Source organism: Tamandua tetradactyla, chromosome 5 (genome assembly GCF_023851605.1).
Source record: "Tamandua tetradactyla isolate mTamTet1 chromosome 5, mTamTet1.pri, whole genome shotgun sequence".
Classification (NCBI taxonomy): domain Eukaryota; kingdom Metazoa; phylum Chordata; class Mammalia; order Pilosa; family Myrmecophagidae; genus Tamandua; species Tamandua tetradactyla.
The window spans coordinates 74,839,163-74,863,729 of NC_135331.1; the positions used below are offsets into that span (position 1 = coordinate 74,839,163).

The 24,567-nt window shown below is 38.1% G+C and overlaps 1 pseudogene; it reads left to right on the forward strand.

Annotated features, from left to right (window-relative positions):
• The first annotated feature begins 12,579 nt into the window (after positions 1 to 12,579).
• Positions 12,580 to 14,466, forward strand: LOC143682524 (NEDD8-conjugating enzyme UBE2F pseudogene; annotated as a pseudogene).
• Positions 14,467 to 24,567: the final 10,101 nt, after the last annotated feature.

The following is a 24,567-nucleotide window of genomic DNA, read 5'->3' on the forward strand; positions in this document are numbered from 1 at the left end:
TGCCAGATTGTAATGAGAACATCTGCGTTTAAATCTCAGTTTTGCCTCTGACTGTGTGACCCACTCTGAGTTTTCAGCTCCTCATCTGAAAAAAAATAGGTAAGAAGTCCTAGCTCAAAACAGTTGGTAAATAGTAAATGAGGTTTAATATAGTGCTTTTATAAATTTAATCTCATTTTTAAAGACTTCATTCAAAACATATTTAAGCTGCAACAATACCTAGGTTTAGAGAGTGGGGATGATTGAGAAAGATTCTGCTCTCACTCATCTGCCTAAAACAAGTGCCTTTTAATCACTGAGCATCTGAATCAAACACATTTCTTACAACTTTAATGTGAATAGTTCTACAAGATTTTAAATATAATGAAACTAGGATTGAAGGACAGCAATTGACTTTCAAAGAATTTTAAAATGCCACCACCAAAATGGTGAAGTCATTGTGGAAGGCAGTTTAGGAGTTCCTCAGGAAGTTAAATATAGTGGTACCATATGACCTGGCAATTCCCACTATTAGGTATATGCCCCAAAGAATTGAAAGTAGGAACTCAAACAGATATTTGCACACCAATGTTCATAGCAGCATTATTCGCAATTGCCAAAAGATGGAGCAACCCAAGTGACCATCAACCAATGAATGGATAAGTAAAATATGGTATATGCATACAATGAAATATTATTCAGCTGTAAGGAGTGAAGTCCTGATACATACAATGACATGGATGAACCCTGAAGTCATCAGAATGAGTGAGATAAGCCAGACACAGAAGGACAAATATTGTATGATCCTATTGTTTGAGGCAATTAGAATAAGCAAACTCTTAGGGTCAGAATCTAGAATATGGATTACCAGGCAACAGGGTGAGATAACTAGAAAATACTCAAATATTTGGAATTTTATAAAATATGTTTGAATTGAATGAAAATGAAAACACAGCCTATTGAAATTTGTGAGCTAAAGCTAAAGGAATCCTAAGTGAAAAATATATAGCACTAAAAGAAAAGAATAAGAGCCTCCAATCAAGGATCTAAGCTTCTAAATTAAGAAACTAGAAAAAAATGCAAATTTAACCCAAAGCAAGCAAAGGAATGAATAATAAAGACAAGAGTGGAAATCAATCAAACTGAAATTGAAAAACAATAGAGAAATTCAACCCAAAACTGGTTCTCTGAAAAGATCTATAAATTGGATAAACCCATAGTCAGAATGAAAAAGAATAAAAAAGATATGACACATATTCCAATATAAGGAATGAAAAAGTGGGCATCCAGCCCTAAAGATATTAAAATGCTAAGAGAATATTACAGGAACCTTGTAAATAAATTTTAAGACTTAGACAAAACTGACAAATTCCTTCAAAGGCATTAACTATCAAAGCACACTCAAAAAGGATAGAGAATATGAAAATCTTATATCTTCCAAAGAAATTGAACTCATAGTTTAAAATTTTTCAACAGAAAAAGAGACCAGGATAACACATTATCCCAGAAACGTTGGCTCCACTTTCAAAACCAATCAATGTGTTTCCTCATATTGACTATAGAAGGAAGACCATATGACATCTCACTTCATGTAGAGAAACATTTACAAGTCAACATTTAATCATAAAATACGCAACAAACTAGAAACAGAAGGGAAATTCCTCAACCTGATAAAGAACATAAGTACAAATTTATAATTAACATCATATTTTATGGTGAAAGATTGAACACTACCTCCTAAGATCAGGAAAAAAAAAATCAAGTCTATCTGCTCTCACTATTCCTTTTCTTTTCTTTTTGTTTTAGTCTTTGACTTGTTCTCACCATTCTTTTTCAACACCAAACTAGAGGTTCTAGTCAGTGCAACAAGGCAAAATATGTATTTTTAAAGGCATACAGACTTTATAGAAAGAAATAAAACCATGTATGTTAGCATATGACATCATTACCTAGTTAAAAATTTCCTGAGAATCTCCAAAAGAGTATCAGAACAAATACATGTATTTAGCAAGGGTGCAAACATACGGTCAATGTACAAAAATAAATGGTATTTTGATATACTACCAATGAAAAATTGGAACCTGGAATTAAAAAAATCAACAGAACTTAAAATAACTAACCAACTAACTAAATAAATAAATAATCTTTTTCAAAAAAACAAACAAACTACTGCCTGCAACACCAAAAAGTATGAAATATTTAAATATAAATATGACAAGGTATGTGAAAAGTCAATTTGGTGGAGAAAAAAGACAGTCTTTTCAACAAATGTTGTGGGAAGAATCACATATCCATACGCAAAGAAATGAACTTTGGACTATATCTTGTACCATATGTAAAAATTAATTCAAAATAGATCATAAACCTAAAAGTACTATTGAACTTATTAACTTTTAGAAGGAAACTTCTGGGATTACGCAAAAAATTCTTAGATGGTTGCTTTAAAAATGATAAATTGGACTTCATTAAAATGAAGAACTCCTGCTTTTTTTGAAAGATACTGTTAAGAGAAGAAAAAGACAAACCGCAGATTGAGACAAAATATTTTCAAGTCACAGGACCGATAAAGGACTTATATCCCAAATACATAAATAACTATCTAAACTCAATAAAAAGAAAAACAAACATCCCAATTAGAAACTGAGTACAAGTTTTCAACAGACATTTTACCATTGAAAATACGTGGCTAGTGAATAAGCACATGAAAAGATACACAATAGCTTTAATCATTAGGGAAATGCAAATTAAAATCAGATTGAAATATCATTATACACTTATCTGAATGGCTCAAATAAATAAAAATGGAAAAACCTGGCAATTACAAATGCTGACAAGGATGTGGAAAAACAGGAACTCTCATTCAATTGCAATGGGAATATAAAAACCACACAGCCACTTAGGAAAATAATTCAGCTGTTTCTTGTAAAGTTAAATCTATATTTCCCATATAACCCCTCAATCTCATTCCTGTATATTTATCACAGTGATTTGAAAACTTCAATTCATACAGAAATCTGAACATGAATGTTTATTGATGCTTTCTTCATGATGACCCAAAACTTGAAAGGCCAATGTGCCCTTCAACCGAATGGGTGAATGAACCATGGTGCACCCATACAATGGACCACCAATCAGCAATATGAAGGGATGAGCCCCCGACTCACACAGCAACATGGAGGAACCTCAAATGTATTTCTCTAGTTGAAAGACATCAGATTCAAAAGGTAATAATTACATTATTTCATTTATATGGCATACTATAGGGATGGAAAACTGACGGGGATCATCAAGGACTGAAGAACCAGTGGGGTTGACCACAAAGCAGTCGCACACGGACATTTTTAGGAAAATGGAAATATTTCTCTATGGTATTTTAGTAGCTGGTATATAAATGACTATGCAGTTGTCAAAATCATATAATTGTACAACAAAAAGAGTGAATTTTACTGCATGCAATTTTTTTTTAATCAGCTAGGACAAAATCAGACTCATAAATGAATCCAATTACGTTACATATGTAGTACATCGCCTCACTGAAGGTAGTGGTGAGATGAAAGGAACTGACCTGAGAAAACAGCTTTTACTAGATACCATAGGAGTAAAGACAAAGAGAACTACACTATATTCTGGTTAATAAATTGTTATCATAGGGCACAGATTAGCAATTGCAAAACTACTTTATAGGTATGCTAAGGTTGAACAAATAAGTAAATAAATTGCAGGTAAAGGGAGCTAGGGAACAAGAGAGAAGTTAAAAGCAATGAGAGAAAGGCTAGAATGAACCCTAGGGTGTTAGATTCGAGTCAGAGACATCAGTGTGAACTATAGTTTATTTTAATGTATGTAAAAAGACAGATATGGAAAGAGAGATATGCAAGTGCATATGGATAAATATATACACATATATATGTATATATCAGCTCTATCTACTGAGCAGGCCTAGAAGTAGTGACATCTCAGTGTCAATGAACACACCTAACACCCACATCTTGACTTCTAAATACCACTCTCTAACAAAAGGAACGAGTAAGTACTCTTTGAAGAAAAGCTTATTCTAGTTCTAAGGCAAGGAAAACACTAGAGGAAACCGGAGGATCTTGAAGGTGCCAAGAAGATATTACCTTGAAAGTATCTTGAAAGTGCCAGAAAGTAAAAAGAGTGCTTACAAAAAACAGATGGAGACATATCAAAAGGTCACAGGAACAAACCTGAAAGAGCTTTCAGTGGCCAAAGCAAGTGCAACAAAATAAATAATGGCAGTACTGGATTCTAACCCAAACAATAAAATAAATACCCATGAGTCCATAAAAACCAGTAAAGGATTAACCATGCCTAAAGACAGGTTTGGCCAGTGCCCCCAGTTCCTGGGAATGTCCTAACTAAAACTTTCCTTTTTCAGCAGAGGACCTTGAGCCAAACCTGATTGTCTATACTGACAATGTGATTTTTGGTGGGCCTTTGAGCCATGCGATATCAGCTCGACCTCTGAAGGGGCTGGAGATGAAGGTCAGCCATGTGGGTGGTTAGCCTTGTCTACATGACCCAGCACCAAGAAAATCTCTGGACACCAAGGCTCCCATGGGCTTCTTTGGGTGACAGTCCTCTGTGTATGTTGCTACTCATCATCGTTGGGGAAAGGAAGTGCCATCCACACAACTGCCCTGGGCGAGGACAACTGGAAGCTTATGCTTGGAGTTTTCCTGGATCCTGCCCTAGGTACCTCTTCCCTTGGCTGATGATAATTTGTATCTTTTCATCACAATAAACCATAACCATAAGCATAATGACTTTGCTGAGTTCTATGACTCCTTCTAGCAAAAAATTGAACCCCGGTGCAGTCTTGGGGACTGCCAAACTTGCAGTTGGTGTCAGAAGTGAGGGTGATCTTGAGCACTCCTGAAATTATTACTGAGATAAATTATTGGATTCATAAATAAATGTGAGAGAAGGGGGAAAACTTCCTTACAGAAGAATTCCAAATAATAAATGTAGAAGCAATGAGGGGAATAGAAAATAATTAAAACACCACAGTAATAATTGATGCAATTAAGAATCACCATGAATGTGAAAATTAGTGGGTAAAACCTGAAGGAAAAGCAGGGATATTTGCATAGCCTCATAATATCCCCTCTTCCCACCCCACCCCCAAATTTTATGACTGTAGTAGTTTTAACACAAGCCCACATATTCTTTGATATTATTTCCTCCAGGAGCTGGCCCTTAATTTCCCTCACTTTAAGAGTAGCCTGGAATTAGTTACTTGCTTTTAATGAACAGAATATGAAAAAGGAAAAATAATAACACTTATAGTAGAGAGGTCTTGTGGATACTCCCTTTACCAGATGATTAAGTTAATGAGTAATAAATCACATTGCTACCATGTATCCCCTGAAGTGATATAATGAGAATGGCATTTAAACTTCATGCTATTCTCCCCAGAACCCCAGTTTGATCATGAAAAAATGTTGAACAAACCCAGCTCGAGGGACACTGTACAAAATACTTGACCAGACTTCTTCAAAAAATAGTAGGCACATGAAAAGAAAGGAAAGACTGAGCAAGTGTCATAGATTGAAGGACACCACGGGGACATGTGGAATCCTGGACTGAACTGCAGAACAGAAATAAAACATAAGTGCAAAGACTGGGGATGTCCAAATAAATTCTAGTTAAAAGCATTGTACGAAAAGGTTAATATCTTAGTTTTGAAAAATAAACCAAATGTACTACTACCAGGGAAACTTAATGAAGAATATATAGGAACCAACTGTACTATTTTCTGTAAATCTAAAATTATTCAAAGGACAACTCTTTTTTCCTTAAAGACTAACCATACCAAGTGTTGGTGACAATATGAAGCAATCAGAACTCTCACACACTGTTGGTTGAAATGTAAAATAGTACAGCCACTTTAGTAAAGAGTATGGCAGTTTCTTAGGAAGATAAATATGTACGCAACAATGTTTCCAATCCATTCCATTCCTAGATACTTACCCAAGAGAAATGAAAGCATGGTCTCATACATAAATAAGACTAGCACAGGAATCTTCACAGCAACATCATTACAAATAGCCAAAACATGGAAACAACCCAAACGTTTATCAACAGGTTAATGACTAAGTAATTAATGGTATATCCATACAATAGAAATCTACTTATGAATTCAAAGAAAGAACTATTGATTCATGAAACATAGATGAATCTCAAAATACTATCCCAAGTAAAAGAGGCCAAATACCCACCTCCCAAAAAAGGGTACATAATGCATGATTCCATTTCTATAAAATTCTAGAGAATTTAAACCACTATAAATTTATTCTGATAGAAAACAAATCAGTGGTTGATTGCCTGAGGATTGTGAGAGTGGAACAGGGAGGATTAAGAGGGAGGGATTACAAACAGGCAAGAAAAATCCTGAAAGTGATAGCCATTTTTTAAAAGTGGAATGTTTAATGGGGTATACATATCACAAAGCATCAAATTGTACAGTTAAATATGCAGTTTGTTTTATGTTAATTATAGCTCAATAAAACTTTTTAAAAAAGAATGACATGGAAAGATGCTTTACCATATTAAGCAAAATAAAATCAAGTCATACAAAAACATGTACAGCATAACCTCTTATGTTTAAAAACAAAAAAAAACTTATTGGAGTGTGTTTATAAATGCATAGGAAAAGTCCAGAATATTAAGTAGTACATAGAGCCTACTCCAAGAGAGGAGAATGCTCAAGAGGATTGGAGGTGAGTAAGGAGAATGAGTATATCAAACAGTATTAGCTCTGTTATGCTACAACTCCAAAATCTCAATGACTTAATAGAGCTACGATTTCTTTCTCACTCATGCTACATGCCCCATGCAGGCTGGCAGGATACCCTTTTCCTCACAGAAATGACTCAAAGCCTATATTCACTATTACCTATGAATCCTGCGCAAAGCTAGATAACATCTCGGTCTGTGATTTTCTCTGCACTTCTACACAAATACACACAAACACACATACACCAACATGTTTTGGGGACTTTAAAATTTTATAAAATGAACACGTATCACTACCACGAGGGAAAGAAAAACTCACATTGAACAAAAGATCTAATACTGAAAGGCAAACGTGACCAAACACACACACCAAATTAAAGTGCTATTTTGACCTTGATTAATGTTTCAGAATTGAAGTATAAGTGGAACAGAGGAAATAGAAGCCTAAGGAAAATGAAATGTGGAATGCAATGCCTTTAGAACCTTGGTTCTTAATAGTGATGCAGTTTCTGATGTTTTTCTATAAATAATAGATTACAAAATGGATGTTGATACCGAAGTTCTCTTAAAAGTACAGTTCTTTACAATCTTTTACAAAGAAAAAAATGTTGCAGAGAATATGGGCAATATATTTTTAAAATAGTTAAAAAAAAAAACAAAAGTAAACCAATGATGCGTGCACACACACACACACACGTCACCAGACTCCAACTAGCATGCATACAAAAAAAAAAAAACAATGACATATTTAAGATGCCCGTTCATAATAAAGCACGATTTTAAAGAACATTTTGTTCAATCAACTACTTCCACATTTCTGTCCATAGTAGTGGTGCTTTGTGAATCTAATCACAAGGAGTTATTTTCAACAAATCATCTTGCAAAATGCAAATGTTCCTTCTGTCATGTTTATGACAATAAAAATAGTAACAATAATACTCATACCCTGTATGCAAGACTAATAAATGCTGGTCACTGAGCCAAGTGGTTTATGTAATTGCTAATGCTTAAAACAACCTCCCAGCAAGGTGTCCTATCTTATTCAGGCTTTCTTAGAGATAAGGAATTGGTATTCAGGTGTAAAGTAACTTGTTCAAAGTAACCCAGATGGGAATATGGTGGTGCTCTTTACACACTAGTGTTTTCATTTTTCCTTCTTTTTACAATTTATTCTCTAGGAATGCCTAATTATATGCTGTGTGTATCAACGTTATCTTGATAGTGACCTCCCTTCTCTTGTCAGCACCTCAAATGAGTTAATTAAGCATCTACGATTTTCTAGGCACCCTACTAGCAGTGGGGATCCAAAGATAAGTCTTTGCACTTGAGAAGCTCCGATGAATATGAGCAGCCTATCCTGGTTTGCAAAACGCTGCCAGAACACAATATACTAAGAATGGATCGGCTTTTAGAAAGGGGGATTAAGTTGCAAGTTTATAGTTCTAAGGCCGTGAAAATGTTCAAAGCAAAGCATCCAGAGAAAGGTACCTTGGCTTAAGAAAGGCTGATGGGTCCAGAACACCTCTGTCAGCTGGGAAGTCACCTTAGGGACATCTGCTAGCTTTCTCTCTTGGCTTCTTGTTTCATGAAACTCCCGCAGAGGTGTTTTCCTTCTGGATCTCCAAGGGTCTCTGATTGTGTGGGCTCTGTTGGCTCTGAAGCTTTTTCCAAAATGGTTCCCCCTTGAAGGGCTCCTGTAAGCAACCCTACCTTGAAGGGGTAGAGACACAGCTCCATGAACACCATTAATCAAAAGATACCACCCACAATTGGGTGGGCCACATCTCCATGGAAATGATCACAAAGCTCCCACCCAGCAATACTGAGTGAGGATTAAAGGACATGGATTTTCTGGGGTATATAATAGCTTCAAACCAGCACACAGCCTGAGAAGCAGTTCTCCAAGCAAAGCTGGGGAGGCCTGGGGAGAGTGTGGTAGAAAGTGCCTCACTTAGGTGGAGGCAGAGGCAGACAGAAGTGAGCGGTGGGTAGGTGGGTGTCAGTCTTTCCAGACACACTCAGCTTAAATGAATGAAAGAATTACTAAGAACTAGGCAAATGGGGGAGGGAGAAGGTGCTGCAGGAAGAGGGAATTACATGGAAAAAAAGGAACAAAGGGGAGAAAAAGCCTAATGGAAGGTAGGTGTATTTCAGTCTAGCTATATAAGAATAGGACCATGCAGGGAGACAAATGTTTCCTTGGTCGCTTAGATTCACTCACCAAATAGCACAGCCCCTTCCCCTGATACCCAGCATCTGTCCCCCAGCCCACCTCATCACCACAGAGCCTCATCCACAAGTCTGTGCACCCATCAATCTATAGCCTGTTCTCCAGGTGCTCTCGCTGCAGCAGAGCTTCTCATCTCTGCAGGAAGCCCACCTGTAGCCAGCATACCTGAGCCCAGATTCCAGCCGGGTGCCTTTGCTTCAAGCAAGGCTGCTTAGTGCTCCTTTCAGAGAGATGAAAGTCTTCCCTGATTCCAGAAACCTGAACTTCCTCACAAGCCTTCCCCTCTCCTTGACAAAGGGGACCTGCTCTCCTGGAAATAATCAGTACTAATTCTCTTGCAAGCTGTGGACTGTGAAATCCTTGACAACTGGGTACGTGCTAGCCTTGTTCACTGCCTGAGAGCGCCACCTTCCACGGGCCACGAACACTATGGAGAAAAATCATATAACAGCACAGATCGGTGCCACTGTATATCCATGATTACTAATTTGAGCTGGTCCTGTGGCAAGGGTCAAGAAAAACCACGAAAAGGAAAACTGTATTCAAAATTATAAGATTTTTTTTTAAGTAGACCAAAACATGACTGTGTGGCTAGACATTGTTTGCCTGGTCTAGGACAGGTTCAGAAGTCATCAGCAGCTAGGCATATCCTGAGGAGTTACTTAATTTCAATAAAAAATGCTTGGGAAGAACAAAAGAACAATAGAAAGAATCAATAAAACCAAAAGGATGTCATTTTGCCTTACTGCTGCATATTATTTCATCATATATTGTTCTAGTTTGCTAGCTGCCAGACTGCAATATACCAGAAACGGAATGGCTTTTAAAAGGGGAATTTAATAAGTTGCTAAGTTTACAGTTCTAAGGCCAAGAAGATGTCCCAACTAAAACAAGTCTATAGAGATGTCCAATCATAGGCATCCAGGGAAAGATACCTCGGTTCAAGAAGGCCGATGAAGTTAAGGGTTTTTCTCTCAAGTGAGAAGGCACATGGCAAACACAGTCAGGGCTTCTCTCATAGCTGGAAGGGCACATGGCGAACACCATGTCATCTGCTAGCTTTCTCTCCTGGCTTCCGGTTTCTTGAAGCTCCCCGGGAGGCATTTTCCTTCTTCATCTCCAAAGATCGCTGGCTTGTGGACTCTCTGCTTTGCGGTGCTGCAGCATTCTCTGCTCTCTCCAAATCTCCTTCATTCTCCAAAATGTTTCCTCTTTTATAGGACTCCAAAAGCTTTTCAAGACCCACCCAAATGGGTGGAGACATGTCATCACCTAATCCAGTTTAACAACCACTCTTGATTAAATCACATCTCCAGGGAGATGATCTGATTACAGTTTCAAACATACAGTATTAAATAGGGATTATTCTGCCTTTATGAAATGGGATTTAGATTGAAACATGGCTTTTCTAGGGGACATACATCCTTTCAAACCAGCACACACATCTATATACCAAATTTTGTTGATCTACTCGTCTGTTGATGGGCATTTGGTTTGTTCCATCTTTTAGTGATTGTGAATAATGCTATTATGAACATCAGTGTGCAAATGTCTGTTTGTGTCGTTGCTTTCAACTCTTCTGGATATATACCAAGTAGTGCTATTGCTGGGTCATAGGCCAACTCAATATTTAGTTTCCTAAGGAACCACCAGTCTTCCATAGTGGCTGCACCATTATACATGCCTATAAGCAAATGCAGAAGTGTCCGAGTTTCTCTACATCCTCTTCAACATTTACAGTTTGTTTAATAGCAGCATTCCTTAAGGTGGGAGGTGGTATCTCATTGTAGTGTTGATCTGCATTTCCCTTATAGCCAGTGAAAATAAGCATCTTTTCATGTACTCTTAAGCTATCTGTATTTGTTCTTCGGAGAAATGCCTATTCATATCTTTATCCCATTTTATAATTGGATTCTTTGTTCTTTGGTTGTTGAGTTGTATGATTTCATTGCATATACAGGAATTCAAATCTTTGTCCTATATGTGATTTCCAAATATTTTCTCCCATTGAATTGGCTGCCTCTTCAACTTTTTGATAAAGTCTTTTGAGGTACAGAAGCAGTTGATGTTGAGGAGTTCACATCTACCTATTTTTTTTTCTTTTGTTGCTTGGGCTTTGTGTGTAAAGTTTATGAAGCTACCTCCTATTACTAGATCTTGAAGATGTTTCCCTATATTTTTTCCTAGAAACTTTATGGTGCTAGTTCTTATATTTAGGTGTTTGATCCACTTTGAGTTAATTTTTATGTAGGGTGCAAGACAGGGATCCTTTTTCATTCTCTTGGCTATTGATATCCAGTTCTTCCATGCCCAATTATGACTATTTTGTCCCAGTTCAGATGATTTGGGGACCTTGTCAAAAATCAGTTGACCATAGATTTAGTGGTCTATTTCTGCACTCCCAATTCAATTTCATTCTATTGGTCAATGCTTCTGTCTTTGTGCCAGTATCATGATGTTTTGATCACTGTGGCTTTATAATAGGCTTTAAAGTCAGGGAGCATTAATCCTCCCACTTTGTTCTATTTTAGGATGCTTTTAGCTATTCAGGGTCTCTTTACCTTCCAGATGAATTTGGTAGTTAGATTTTCGAAATCTTCAAAGTCAGTTGTTGGAATTTTGATGGGTACTGTGTTGAAACTGTAGATCAATTTGGGGAGAACTGACATCTTAACTACATGTAGCCTTCCTATCCATAAGCAGGGAATGTCTTTCCCCCTATTTAGATCTCCTCTGATTTTTTTTTTAAGCAACATTATGTAGTTTTCTTTGTACAAGTCCTTTACATCCCTAGTTAAGATCATTCTTAAGTATTTGATTCTTTTAGTTGCTATTTTGAATGGAATTTTTTCCTTAACTGACTCCTCTAGTAGGTCATTGCTTGTGTATAGAAATGCTACTTATTTTTGCACATTTATTTATATCCTGCCACCTTGCTGAATTCGTGTATTAGCTTGAGTAATTTGCTGTAGATTTCTCAGGATCTTCCAAGTATAGTATCATATCATCTGCAAATAATGACAGTTTTATTTCTTCCTTTCCAATTTGGATGCCTTTCATTTCTTTGTCCTACCTGTTTGCTTTAGCTAGAACGTCTAGCACAATGTTGAATAATAGTGGTGACAGTGGGCATCCTTGTCTTGTACCTCCTTGATCTTGAGAGGAAAGCTTTCATTCTCTCTCCATTGAGTACAATGCTGGCTATTGGTTTTTCATATATGCCTTTTATCATATTGAGGTAGTTACCCTTGATTCCTATCTTTTGGAGTGCTTTTATCAGAAAAGGATGTTGAATTTTGTCGAATGCTTTTTGAGCATCAATCGATATATCATGTTATTTTTTCCCTTTCAATTTGTTAATGTGCTGTATTACATTAATTGATTTTCTTGTGTTGAACCATCCTTGAATTCCTGGTATAAACCCCACTCCATCATTGTGTATAATTCATTTAATGTGCTGTTGGATTCGATTTGCTAAGATTTTATTGAGAATTTTTGCATCTATGTTCATTAGGAAGACTGGCCTGTAGTTTTTCTTTCTTATAGCATCTTTACCCGGTTTTGGTATTAAAATGATATTAGCTTCAAAAAGTGAGTTATGGGCCGCGCCGCGGGCCAGGCGTGGTGTTGGGCGCCGGGCCCGCCTCGCCCGTGTCGGGGGGCCCAGGGTAAAAGCAGCAGTAATGCTAACTCTGGCAAGCAAATTGAAGCGGGATGATGGTCTTAAAGGCTCCCGAACGGCAGCCACTGCTTCAGACTCCACTCGGAGGGTGTCTGTGAGAGACAAGCTGTTGGTTAAAGAGGTTGCAGAACTTGAAGCCAATTTACCTTGTACATGTAAAGTGCATTTTCCTGATCCAAACAAGCTACATTGCTTTCAACTAACAGTAACCCCAGATGAGGGTTACTACCAGGGTGGAAAATTTCAGTTTGAAACTGAAGTTCCTGATGCATACAACATGGTGCCTCCCAAAGTAAAATGCTTGACCAGAGTCTGGCACCCCAACATCACGGAGACAGGGGAGATATGTCTAAGTTTACTGCGAGAGCACTCAATTGATGGCACTGGCTGGGCACCCACGAGGACGCTAAAGGATGTGGTTTGGGGATTAAACTCTTTATTTACTGACCTTTTGAATTTTGATGATCCACTGAATATTGAAGCTGCAGAACATCATTTGTGGGACAAGGAGGACTTCAGAAATAAAGTTGAAGACTACATTAAACGTTATGCCAGATGATACAAGGAGAAGACCTCAGGGCCACGGACTGCATGCTCTAGATGCATCTCTAACTTAGAACTCAAGGTTAACCCACCTCCCCTGACCCCGAGCCCCTCTCAGTTTCCCTGGAGTGGACTAGTTCATGGCCACATTGTCCGGACGAAGAAATGCCTCTACTGCCTGTGCTCGGGGAGTTCAACTTCAATATGGCCAGATAGTGTGTTTTGAGTTCTAGAGAGTTGTCTGCTTATTTTGATATGTTTACTTTTTCAAAACTGTACTGTATAGGCTATTGATGACATTCTTGAAGTTTTAGTGAACTCAGAATTGAGGCTAGAGCTTGCTTGCTCTTTTCCCTAACAAGTGAGTTTCCCACACAGGTGATGCTAATGATGTATGTGTTCAGTGTAACCACAGACTGGCAATAAGAAACTCACTGCAAATGCGGATTGGATGCAAATTCTCTTAGCTTCTTCCAGAAATGTTGGCCCTACCTAGATGTCCTGAAGCTTGCCAGAATGCTTAGAATCATTTACTGTATATCTCTCACTGAAATGCATATTTTATTTAATGTAAGTATATTTTGGAACAGACTTGTAATTTGTACAATTTAATGCTTTAATTATTTTTTTCTATTCTCAGTTTGTATTTTCATTGTATAGAGCAGACAGAAAGCTGTTGGGTCAAGCAACTATTGAAAAGAAATACAAAGAAAATATGAAAGACAATTATTCATTCGGTCCAAATATAACAAGAATCTAGCTTCTAAAAATCAGAGCTCTTACTCTTAGGTCCAGATGTGGCAAGAATTTTGGGGCCCTTTGAAGCTAGATCTGAATGATAAAAATCTGGGAGCCCTTATGTGCTGCCTGGAGGAAGCCAGCTGGCATCCCAGGCCAGTGGGGAGCATGGCGTCCTGTCAAGGGGATTGTAAACCAGTAGGCAGTGCCTGTGGAGCTGCTTATCAAAGAGCCAGGCCCTCGTTGCCTCGCTGTCCTGGGGGACGCAAGAGGGACCCTGGGAACCCGTCCTCACAGTGTCTGGTGCCATCTGAAGCTGAACCTGTGGCCTTCTCTGTGCTGTGGTTCTGGCACTGTCGTGGGGGTGGGCCTCGTAGGCCTGGAGGCCCAGACGCGGCAGCGGGACAGAGCCATACCTGGTCAGGCTAGCGTACCTCAGGGTCAGAACACTGCAGAGAGGTGAGTGGACTTACTCCTGTGTGTAGACATTTGAACCAGTGAAATCAAATGCAAAATAAATGTTTGTATGGTTTCATTTGCAAAAAAAAAAAAAAAAAAAAAAAAAAAAAAAAAAAAAAAAAAAGTGAGTTATGTTTATTTGCATCCTCTCTCTTTTTTTCTTTGTCAGTCTTGCTAGTGGCCCATCAATTTTATTGATTTTTTAAAAGAACCAACTTTGGGTTTTATTGATTCTTTCTATTGTTCTTTTGTTCTCCCATTCATTTATCTCTCCTTCAATCTCTGTTATTTCTGTTCTCCTATTTGCTTTGGGGCTAGTTTGCTGTTCTTTCTCAAGTTCCTCCAGGTTTGCTGTTAAGTCCTTGATTTTGCTCTTTCTTTTTTTTTTAATATAGGCATTTAGGGCAATAAGTTTCCCTCTAAGCTCAACCTTTACCACATCCCATAAGTTCTGGTAAATTGTATTCTCATTTTCATTCATCTCCAGAGAGCTACTTATTTCTCTAGTAATTTCATCTTTGACCCACTGGTTGTTTAAGAGTGTTTTATTTAATCTCCATATATTTGTGAATGTTGTCATTCTTTGGTGGTTATTGAGATCCAACTTCACCCCATTTTGATTAGAGAAAGTGCTTTGAATAATTTCCATATGTGTAAATTTATAAAGATCTGTGTTGTGCCCCAGCATATGATCTATCCTGAAGAATGTTCCATGAGCACTAGAGAAGAATGTATAACCTGTGCTTAGGGGTGCAATGACCTATATATGTCTATTAGGTCTAATTCATGTATCAAGTTATTTAACTTCTCTATTTCCTTGTTGATCTTCTGTCTGGCTGTTCTATCTATAAAGAAGAGTGGTGTATTGAAGTCTCCTACTATTATTGTTGTTGTTACAACTTACGTGGAAGATCTTTATCCATCCTTTCACTTTCAATCTGTTTGCATCCTTGTGTCTAAGATGAGTCTCTTGTAAGCAGCATATAGCTGGATTATATTTCTTAATCCATTCTGCCATTCTGTATCTTTTAATTGGTAAGTTTAGTCCATTAACATTCAAAGTTATTACTGAAAAGGCATTTCTTGATTTCACCATCTTATCTTTTTTATTTGTCAGATCTATGTATTCTTTTCCTTCTTTCTCTTTGTATTATTTAAATTACCCTTAGTGGTACTCTCCAATTCTGTGCCCTCCTCCAGACCTCTCTCTCCTGTCTTTTTTTTTTTTTTTTCCAGTGGGCAGAACTCCTTTTAGTATTTCTTGTAGGGCTGGTCTCTTGACAAATTCTTTCAGGATTTCTTTGTGAAAATTGTAATCTCTCCCTCAATTTTGAAGAACAATTTGGCTGGGGATAGAATTCTTGGCTGGAAGTCTTTCTCTTTCAGGATCTTGAATATATCATACCACTGCCTTAACACCTCCAGGGTGCTAGTTGAGTAGTCTGAACTCAGTCTTATTTAATTTCCCTTGTATGTGGTTGACTGTTTTTCTCCTGCCACTTTCAGAATTTTCTGCTTCTCTTCAATATTTAACAGACTGATTAGTATGTGCTGTGGGGAAGGGCTATTTGGATTCATTCTGTTTGGAGTTCTTTGGGCTTCTTTGACTTGTATGTTTATGTCCTTTATGAGGGTTGGGAAGTTTACCCCCATTATATCCTCAACTACTCTTTCTAGCCTTTTACTCTTCTCTTCTCCTTCCGGGACACCAATGATCTTATATTTGTGTGCTTTGTTTTATCTGTCATTTCCCTGATTTCCAGTTCCATTTTTCCACCTTTTTTTGCCATTTGCTCTTTTGAGTCTTTGAAGTCAATTATTTTGTCCTCTATATCTGCACTCTCATTTTCATTCATCTCCAGAGAGCTACTTATTTCTCTAGCAATTTCACCTTTGACCCACTGGTTGTTTAAGGGTGTTTTATTTAATCTCCATATGTTTGTGAATGTTGTCATTCTTTGATGGTTGCTCTTTATTTTGTCTCTTCAAATCTGGTGTTGTGTGCCTCTAGTATGTTTTTATTTGGTCAACAGAGTCTTTAATCTCTGTGATATCCACTATTTTTCTATTTATTCTTTTAAATTCCTTTTTATGTTCCTCTACTGTCTTCTTGCTCTCCTTTATGTCATTTGTTATCCCTCCTATTTTATTAAGTACAGTTGTATGAACATCTTTGATGAGTTGTTCCAATGTCTATGTCTCCTCTGGTGTTTTAATTTGGTCATTAGGTAGGGCTATATCTGTCTGCATTGTGATATGCTTAGTGACCTTCTGCTGTCTTCATGGCATGTAAATATCTTGATGGATTTACTTTGGGAGTTGATTTCTTTCGGTAGTCTAAGGTCTTGTGTTTGTGGGATGGTTGTATAGCAGGGAGCAGGGAATGGGGTGGAGCACTCAGTATGATTTTTTTCAGGGCAGGTATGGTACAGATTGGCGATGTTATAATGATGCTTGTGAACATGGGTGCCCAGCGGCCAGGGAAGATAAAGCTGTGCGGGAGCACCAGTCTGGGAGGCATAACCCTGGTGTGCACTGGTTTAGGGCACGGGGCCCTTTGTGTGCATGTGTAGAATTGTGACAGCAGGTTGGCATTATGCCTTCATGGATTGGAGGCAGATGTGACCCAGCTGCACAGGTTAGCACTTTCTTAGAGCTGGCAAGAGAGGCTGAAGGCTGTGTGCATGCATGGTCCTAGGACTAGTGTAAAGTGCAGTTCCCAGAGCTGAATGATGTAATTAGGGGCACGTGCACACGTGTGGGCCTAGGAGTGCTGTAAATGTATGTGCTGAGCTCAGAGAGGGTGGGGTGAGGCTGTACAACACTGTGGGCAGGGGCGGTGGTAGCCTAGGCATGGAGGTTAGTGCCCACAACATTTATGTACTGGCAACAGCCTGCAGGGAACAGGGAGGGGAAGGTAATGCTCAGAAGGGGTGCAGGAGAGATGGGCTGGGCTGCACTTGGGGTGGGGGTGGGGAGCAGGTACATGCACTGGGGGCTGGTGGGGTGGGGGTCCAGGAGCGTGGGGAATGGGAGCAAGTGATAGTTTCAGGGTGAGTCGCCAGTCACGGGGCTGCACTGGTGAGGCTAGTGTGCCCAAGTAATGTGGCCTGACTTACTTCCTTGTCCCATGCTGCCATCAGTGCAGCCCCACGTTCCCATCCATGCAGTCCCACGGGTTCCATGGCTTTGCACCTCCATGCCAGGTTCCAGCTTTCTGCTTCTCAGTTCCTTTGGCCTCTGCAACCAGGGCTGTCCTTTGTGGTGCAGAAGGCTCTCCCAGGTCAGCCACCCTCACTCCTGAATCGCCACCTCAGTCGCGCCCCTGTCCCTTCTCTAACTTTTCCAAGGAGCAGGGCTAATCTTAAGCTACTCTAGTCGGCTATCTTCCCAGAAGTCCAACATGCATTTTTTAAAAATGCAGTTTTATTGAGATCATTTATTCAAACACAATACAAACCATCTGAAGTGTACAATTGCTGGCTCACTGTATCATCACACACTTGTGCATATATCACCCTGATCAATTTTAGAACTTCTTCATTACTCCAGAAAAGAAAGGAAATCCAACTCTTCCCATACACCTCCCATAGTTTGCAATAGGTACTATTTTTCCCATATACCCCTAAAAATTAACCATTTTAAATAGCGCCATACATTTGTTCTAGCTCATGAAAGAATTTTTAACTATTTGTACAGTTAATCACAGGCATTGTCCACCACAAGATTCACTGTGTTATAAATTCTCATGTCTTACCTCCAATTTTTCTTCTGGTAACATTCATGACTCTAAACTTGTTCTATAATTCTCCTTTCTTGTAATGTGTTAGGTAGGTTTTTTTTTCATGCAATTTCATAGAGCTATATTTACATATTATATAATTAGCCAAAGTATACAATCAGTAGTTCAGTGTCATCATATAGTTGTGAATTCTTCACAATCGATATTGGAATATTTTCATTACTCCAAAAACAATAAAAATTAAGAATAAAAATAAAAGTAAAAAAGAACACCTCAAACTTCCCATACCCCGTATTATTTATTTTTTGTCTTTATTTTCTTACTTATCTTTCCATACACTGGATAAAAGAAGTGTCAGTTACAAGGTTTTCATAATCACAGTCACACTGAAAAAGCTATATAGTTATACAATAATATTCAAGAATCAAGGCTATTGGATAACATGTCATTGGTTTCAGACAATTCCCTCTAGATATTCCAATACACCAAACACTGAAAAGGATATCTGTATACTGCATAAGAAAAACTTCCAGAATGGCCTCTTGACTCTATTTGAAATTTCTCAACCACTGAAACTTAATTTTGTTTCATTTCTCTTCCCCCTTTTGGTCAAGGCTTTCTCAATCCCACAGTGCCAGGGCCAGGCTCATCCATGGGAATCAGGTCCCATATTGCCAGAGAGATTTACTCCCCTGGGAGTCATGTCCCAAGTAGAAGGGGAGGACAGTGAGTTTACCAGCTGAGTTGGTTTAAAGAGAAGGCCACAGCTGAGCAACAAAAGAGGTTCTCTGGGGGTCACTGTTAGGCATAATTATAAGGAGGCTTAACTTCTCCTTTGCAGGAATAAGTTTCATGTGGACAAACCCCAAGACCGAAGGCTTGGCCTATTAAATTTGGTAGTCCCTAATGCTTGTGAGAATATCAGGAATTCCCCAGGTGGGAAATTCAATATTTTCACATTTTGCCACAGTACCTCAAGGAGACGATGAATATACTTTTTATTTTCTGCCCAGATTACTATGGGATGTATCAGGGTAACACACTAACATGTACAAACCCACAAGATCTCACTCCTTATTCAAGGTTTCATGTAATTATGGTGTCCAAATAAGCTGAACATAGAAGTTAAATTAGTGTGCTACAGAAGATATAAATGTTACACCAAATAAACATCTCTTCTTTTGGCCTCACCCAGTTCTTTTCTTTTTCTTTTTTTTAAGTTTTAAAGTAGAGACAATATCATCCTTTACCCTTTAGTCTGATTTACCTTAGTCCTAACCAGATAAGCTTCATTCATATCTCTAAAAGTTTGACATTTTTCAGCATTTTAAATAGTTGCTGTATGGCATAATGCTGACTTTTATAGCTGCAGAACTCTAGCTCTGAGTCTCAGGTGTTACACGGATACCTAAGTTTCAGGGAATGATCAGATTATATTCAAAGAGCTCAGCATTTCAGAATTCAGAAATAATGGTTACAACTCTGGAATAGATGTGACTGCTGTAAGAGTTTACAATCTTTATAAGACTTCCGATAATGCTCTCTAATTCAATTCTCTGAGTTTGCACATTATGGTTAGTCCATATTAGCGAGGCATTATATCTGTCTTTTTGTTTCTGGCTTATTTCATTCAACATTCTGTCCTCAAGTTTCATTCACACAGTTGCATGCCTCATAATTTCATTCCTTCTTGCAGCCACTCTATATTCCATTGTATGTATATACTTCAGTTTGCCCTTCCATTCCTCAATCAATGTACTCTTAGACCACTTCCATCCAGTGCAAATCTTGAATACTGCCTCTATTAACACCAGTGTGCAAATGTCCATTCATATTCCTGCTTTCAGTTCCTCTAAGTATATACCTAATAATGAGGTTGCAGGGTCATAAGGCAACCCTATACTTTGCTTCTTGTGGGCCACCACACTGCCCTCCAAGGGGCTGCACCACTCTACTTCCCTACGAACAGTGGATAGATACATCTATCTCTACATTTTCTCCAGCACTTGCATCTCTCTGATTGCATTTAAGCAATTTTACTCACACACCATACAATCATTCTAAGTAAGCAATCCATGATTCTCAGTGTAACCACATAGTTATGCATTCACCACCACACTCTATATGAGGACATTTCCATTTCTCCCATAAGGAAAGAAGAAAGAAAAAGGAAGAATAAAATATAAAAATAAATAAAATAAAAAGGAGAAACACCACCACCACCAAGAATCCCATACCCCTCCCTTACATCCCTCTCTTATTGACATTTAGTTAGGTATATTGCCTTTGTAACATTTAATGGAAGCCTATTACAATGTTTCTGATAACTATATACACTAGTTTGCATTGACTATTTTTTTCCATATATCTTCCTATTTTCAATACCTTGCACTGTAGACATTCATTTGTTCTCCCACATGAAAAAGCATTCATTCTTATATTTGTACATTAATCCCCATCAATGTCCACTTTAGGTTCTGCTAAATTATACATTCCCAGGCTCTATTGTCTATCCTTCCTCTGGTGTCATACACCTAGCCTTCCTCTTTCAACCATACCCAAACTCAGCTTTGTTCAGTGTCCTTACAGTATTATGCTACCCTTAGATTGTATTCTGCTATCCATTTCTGGATCTTTACAATCAATCCTGTTGAATATTCCATACTCTTTCAGTATCAAATGCCCAATCTCTATCCTCATTCTATTTCCTGGTAATCTGTGTTCTCAACTTTAACTCTGAAAGTTTGCTCATTAATACTAGTTCATTGTAGTGAGATCATACAGTATATATCCATTTGTTTCTAATTTCACTCAAATTAATTTCTTCAAGGTTCAATCACGTTGTTGCATGTGCCATTGTATTCTGAAATATCATATCTTATTTTTTCTCTCTCTTTACCCCTACTGATAATCTTCATTTCTACCCCCTTCTCCAAACCTCTCTCTTGTCTCTTTCTATCCACCTGTAGTGCTCCCTTTTGTATTTCTTTTGGAGCAGGACTCCTGTTCACAAACTTTCAGTGCCTTCCTAAAAATATTTAAAACTCTACTCCATTTTTAATGGACAGTTTTGCTGGATATAGAATTATTGGTTGACAGTTTTTCTCTTTCAGGATCTTAAATATATCATACCACTGCCTTCTCCCTCCATGGTTTCTGCTGAGAAATGCACACACAGTTTTATTGAACTTCCCTTGTGTGTGAAGAACCACTTTTCTTTTGCTGCTTTCAGAATTCTCTTTGTCTTTAGCATTTGACAATCTGATTTGTGTCTCAGAGTAGGTCTATTTGGGGTATGCAGTCTATTCTGTTTGGGGTATGCAGTGCTATCTGGATCTGTAATTTTATGTCTTTTATAAAAGTTGGTAAATTTTCTGTGATAATTTCCACCATTATTTTTTCTGCCCCTTTTCCCTTCTTTTCTTTTGGGACGCCCATAACATGTATAATCATGCACTTCATGTTGTCATTCAATTCCCTGAGACCCTATGCATATTTTTCCAATCTCTTCTGCTTGCATGTAGGTGTGCGTGTGTTTGTAGGATTTCAGGCGTCCTGTTGTCTAGTTCACTATTTTTTTCTTTGGCCTCTTCAAATCTGCTGTTGTTGCTCTTCATAGATTTTTTTTTCATCTCTTGTATTGTGACTTTCATTCCTGTAAGTTCTGCCATTTGTCTCTTCAAGCTTTCAAAACATTCTTCATGGTCACCCAATGTCTTCATATCCTTCATTTCTTTTGCCATATCTTCCCTCAACTCATTGATTTTTCAAATTGGCTTAGGATGTTTGTTTGAACATTAATTAGTTGTGCTTGTTCTTTTGGTTCATATCTTCATTTTTCCATTTTTGTTTGCTTCTTACCATCTGATTTCCTTGATTAGTGTATTCTGGAAGTTGTTTTAACTCTTTTACCTTGGGTTTTCTTCTTGGTTTTGTTCTCTATCTGTTCTTTGGCATTCAGTTCAACTTACTCTAGATGTCTAACATACCTCTGTTTAACTGGTCAGAACTTTTCAGCTCTTGTTTTTCTGATTCTTTCTGCCTATGTGGATCCTTTCTTTTCAGGAGTGTCTTCCCAGGTATGATTGGCCCCAATCAGATTTTCCAAGTCAAGGCAAGCTCCAGTCTCAGGAGGAGGCTGTCATCAGTATAAAGGTCCCCTGAGGCTGAGACCCAGCAGGTTGTCTGGCTTTCCTGTGGAACCTCTAGACTCTGTGCTTTTCCTATCCTGCCCAGCAGGTGGCACTTGTCACCCTACAGCTCCCCACAGGTGTAAAGTGCTGTGCATGGTTAAGACAGAGGCAGAGGTGGAAGGCAAGCTCGGTCTGCTTCTGGTTCTCAGTGCCTGGGATCTGAATATCCTTAAGGAAGGCCACCACTCAAGCTGGGCTCTACCCCCCTTTTCTTGGGGAAGATATGCCTTTTAGGGATTTATCTCCTTCACTTGACTCTTACTTTGACTTTCCGACTTAACTCTGCCCTTGTCTGGGTCACAGCTGACAATTGAAAATGTGTGAGGCTTTCTCTAATGAACTACTTAGAATAGTTCAAGCAAACAAAACATAAAAATAAAATTCCTTTTCAGACCCTGTCCCCAAGGTTCACCATTTAAGATATGGCGTTTATGTGCCCTTTATCCAGTCTTTTCCTGCATCCTGAGCGTGGCTGCCTCTGTTTTTTCTCTTTGTCAGCCCCATTTGCTCTATTCCTGGGTTTATCTGTGCTTGGAGATTGTATTCAGCCATCCAAATTTGTTAGTTAAAACCACAATTAGATCTTGGTTGAAATGCCTCCCCTTACTCCTAGTAGAGAGGATTTCTTTTAAGTGTCTCCAAACTGAGCCTGCTGCACCAGTGGGGGAGGGGTACCAGCCTCAGGAATTTAGGGGCTCTACTTACAGTTCTGTGCTGTGATCTTGGTCCTTCTATCCATTTGAGAATGGTGTACAATGTGTCCACTCACAGATGTCTCCGAAACAGTTATTCTAGACAGTTCTGGCTATTTACTAGCCGATATAGAGGACTAACTAAACTCCACACCTCCCTACACCACCATTGTGCCCCACCCTCCAACACTATGTTTAAAAAGTGAAATGAACTTACCTTCCTTGCTCTTCATTTCTTTATTAGAAGGCTTCATTTACTCCACACCACATTTGCCTAACTTTACCCCACACAGTAAAATATTCCAACCACTTACAACTGGAAATAAAATTAAAACACCCTACTTGCCTGCATTTTATGAATATCCATATTGTGGATATATCATCATATGATATCCATGTCAAATGCAGTATGCCATTTCTCCAAGTTTTATTAGTTATTTCTTGCTCTCTACTGGGGTACACTGCTCAAGTACTCACATTGGAAAATCAGATCATTAACCTGGCCAAGTACTGAATGTAATATAAATCAACAAAAGGTGAACATATGTGGACCTGGCTGCATGACAGAGATTTAGTAAATGCTATTTTGAAGGCAAAGTATACATTTTCAAAATTTTCTCATTTGAACGTGTGATTTTCTGGAAACTGGTGTTTCCAAATGTCTGATCTCATATGAGTTTGTGTGACTTGATTTTTTTTTTCTTCTTCTAAATTGTCTGCTATTTTTTGCTCTTTATTATTTCATATTTTTAAAAATAATTATTAGAGAAATTACAGGTTTACAGAAAAATCCTTCAGAGAATACAGAGTTCCCATATACCAGACTCACACATATGTACTTTTCCCTACTACTGACAGTTTGCATAAATTTGGTACCTTTGTTACAACTGATGAGTGACTTGATTTTTAATATGAGTCTGAAGAGACTACTTAAGATAGCACATCCCATTTCAATGGTGAGTTCTATGCAGTAGTCCCATCTGCTGGCCATCCAACCTGTGTTTTCGGCATTTCTGATAGTACTCCCCAGGCAGCCCATTCTGACACTGGATTACCATGTTAGAAAGTTGGTTTTGTTTGTTCTTTTTAAATACAGCTGTAGGTTTTTTCTATGTAGCTTCCACCACCCCAAGGATCCTAGTTCCTAAAGTGTGAATTTTCTGCCCAACTGATCATACAAACCCAACAACCAAGAAACATTAGTAATTGTTTTCTGTACTTTACTAAACACTTTGTGTTTAATATATTTTAAATTATAAAGAAATTACAAGGAACTCCTAAAAAATTTAATACAAAAATATTACAAGTTAGGACAAGTAGCATTGAGATATGACATTTGAAAAGAAACATGCAGAAAAAGTAGCATAGGGTTAACATTTCATTGTTGACAGAGACTCTGTACAGCAGAGAAAAGCACCATGAAACTATTGTCCATAGCGTCTTTTCCACCACCGTATTTTGCAAATGAGTATATTAGGAAAACAGTAAATTTTAATCTGACCTGTTATGTATTATAATAGGTAAGAAATCTGATCTACTGTAAAGTATAA